Here is a 3383-nt window from a genome sequence, read left to right on the forward strand (position 1 = left end):
CACTTCTCGCACTCTTGCTGACAACGGCGCCTCGTCAACGGTGATGTACAGGCAGTTCTTCGACAAGCTAGATGACGAAGACAAAGAACGCCTGGAAACGATTTGCGCCTCGATGGAAGGGTTTGATGGCAGCACAAACACCCCCCTGGGTATCCTATCTTTCCCCGTCACTCTTACGGATGGGAAACACTCCCGCACAGAAGATGTGGACTTTGTCGTGATGAGGAAGCCACACCACACATACGACATTCTCTTCGGGAGAGACGGGATGGCAAGATTCAACGCCGTGGTATCCTCAGTCCACGGCATGATGGGATGGCCAACAGCTGAGGGTGTAGCGATGATCACCGGCATTCCCCAGAATTTGGTGAGCGATAACGGCACCAACTTTGCTGACAAGAAGCTACAACAGTGGCTCAAAGAACTTCAAATCACCCACACCTTTACCTCACTGGCACACCCACAAGGTAACGGTGAGGTGGAAAGAGCAAATAAGAGCATCGTCGAAGGCATCAAGAAAAGACTCCTGAAACACAGATCCGGCTGGGTGGACGAGCTTCCGCACGTCCTTTGGGCAAACAGAACGCTGAAGAAGGCCAGTACGGGAGAAACCCCGTTTAGTCTCACTTATGGCACTGAAGCCATGGTCCCGGTCGAAATTGGTTTACCCTCACCAAGGGTCTTGATTCAGCCAGAAGACAATGATGCGGAAAGACGGTTGGACCTTATGCTAACCGAGGAATGCAGAGACTTAGCCGCAGTGCGTGAAGAGAACTACAAGTGACAAATGCAAAAGTACTACAACACGCGGGTAAAACTCTGCAACTTCAATATAGGAGACTACATACTGCGTAACAACGAGGCTTCGAACCAAGAACGCCCGGGAAAGTTGGCCCCGGTCTGGGAAGGGCCATACATTATCAAAGAAGTCCTGGGAAAGGGCGCATACCGGCTCGAAAGGCTCGATGGCACTCCCATCCCAAGAACATGGAATGGAGCTCAATTACGCAAATGTTATATGTAGATCAATTCCAAACTTGTAAAGAAAAGGCCTAGAGCCACTTCTAATGGAAATGATTCTCTTTTCACAATGTGTTGATAGCCTTACCTTTATACTTATGAACTTCCCACACTATTGTGCCGGTATTCACCGCATAAATGGGGGAAGAAGTAAGTCGTTACGTGTGGAAGGCGGCAAAACCCGCATAAACACAACGCTAAAAATCTTAAAGTTTTAAGGAAAACCTACACGCAGGTCAGATGGAAGTAAAGTTTAGCCATCCTTGTAAGTGCAAGTGACGGTCTTACCCGCACAATCACGAACAAGGAAGCAAAACTTCAACCTATCATCTAACACGTTCAAAGGTTAACTTATTCTGAACACTTAGAAAATTTCAAAGGAAAAGATGAGGAAAACTTCCACGCAGGTCAGATATAAGTAAAGTTAAGCCATCCTAAGTGTAAGTGACGGTCATACCCGCACAATCATTAAAGAGGAAGCGAAACAAACTTATAATTTACCACGTTAAAAAGTTAACTTATCTAAGTACTAAAGAAATTGCTAAGTTAGATCAAAACATGCGTAAAATAAACAAGGCAAAGAACAAACACAATCTTTATTTCATCAAAATTCAAATATTACAAAGAGCTATACAAAAGCAAAAATCTACACTAGTGGTGGAAAAGGATCTTCAGAATCAAGCTTCAGGACCAGTTCCACTTGGACCCGCTCCATCAGTAGAGCGTGGTGGTTCAAGGAATGCTCTAAGGATAGCAAGCCCATCATCAGCAGCAGCGACTTCGTTCACCTTCTCCACCACCGGATGCGGGAAGGCGGCATACTGATTCACTGCTTGGTCGTAAACAGCTTCAGTATCAACATTGTACAAAGAGAAGTTGGAAGGCGGGATGCCTTTCTCAACGAACCCTAGACCAAGCAGGAAGCCGGCCTTTTCCCCATCCTCATGAGAAGCGTTGAGGGCTGCGCTCATAGCATCGTCATAAGACGTCTCTGAGAAGACCCGATGCACAACCTACAAGAAAATATACAAGTATCAGAACCCTTTCTATTTACAAAGAAAAGCGTAAAGACATGAAAGCTTACCTGAGACAACGCTTCTAGAAGAAGCCATTCCTTGGCAACCAGGGCTTCTTGGAGGGCAGCTTGAGTTTCGTTACGGGCGCGTTCGGCTTCACTCTTGTTGAGGTTGGCAAGCAACACTTCCTTTGCAGCAGCCTCTTCGACGCCCTTTAACTTCCGCTCAGTATGGTCAAGCACCCCCCTCTGGTCCAAGATCTCCTGGAGCTTTTTGGCGTCTTCCATCGCCAAGGCATCATGAGCCTGCTGGAGAGCCTCTAATTTGGCTTTAAGCTCTTCATTCTCAACGCGTAGAGGCTCAGCAACGGCTTCAGCCTTGGTGGCCCTCTCGGTTGCGTTCCTCTCAGTTTCCTTAGCCAGCCGAAGCTGTTCATTAACAGCTTGGGCAGCCTTGGAACGGGCCTCGAGTCGAGCCTGAACTTCAACCTCGAGGGCCTTGAAGGCCTTCTCTTTTTCCGCAGCCACTGCGGAAAGCCTTTGGTTCTCCTCCCGGACAGCCCGCGCCTGAGCCACTTCTTTAAGGCGAGCTGCTTTTAACTTGTCGTTTTCACGACAAAGCAGCTCGACGCGCGGCTGCATCCGGGCCAGGAGAACCCGAAGCTCATTGGTTAGCCTACCCTCCTGGTAGCTAGCCATGGCTTCCCCCAACGCACCACTGGGAGCAGCGTGACGAGCCCATTCCACGCACTCCACAGGGGTGCGAAGGGTTGTTCCTCGGCGAATGTTCCATCGTGGAACATACACTTCATTGGAATCCGACACTGCAAAAAACATAAAGCAGTTAGGAAAAGATGATAAAAAAAATATATATGAAAAGGGCCAAAAGAACCCTACGCACCTGTAGGGTCAATAACAGGCCGATAGCCGCCGAACCCATCACCTGAACCCAAGGGAAATCCATCCAAGAGGTCAGGCAGATGGGAAGGTGGCAGAGATTGGCGAGAAGCCCCATGCGTACCTGATGGATCGGCCGTCGTCGCCGATGACGGGGGCATGGTAGCAGCCGCCGCGGTCGCCGCCGCGGAATCCGCAGCAATAGTAACCGCCGGCTCGGTGAAAGATGCTGTAAAAATCGGACTCACAGCCGGCGGTGACGTCATCTCAGCTGGAACAGTCGGCTCAAAGGAGTGAGCAACTGAACCAGCGGAAGCAGGCGCAGGCGCCAGGGTCGACGCCTCAGGTAGGCTGACCAAGCCTACCGTCATTGGCGGAGAGGTACTCCTCTGCGCTCCACCCTGGAATGCGTCAACATCCACGCCTGCGTAAAGAAGATAAGTGTTAAATG

The sequence above is a fragment of the Bidens hawaiensis genome, unplaced genomic scaffold (assembly GCF_021521415.1).
Source record: "Bidens hawaiensis isolate Kalapana, Puna unplaced genomic scaffold, B.hawaiensis_p1.1 tig00003393_1, whole genome shotgun sequence".
NCBI lineage: Eukaryota > Viridiplantae > Streptophyta > Magnoliopsida > Asterales > Asteraceae > Bidens > Bidens hawaiensis.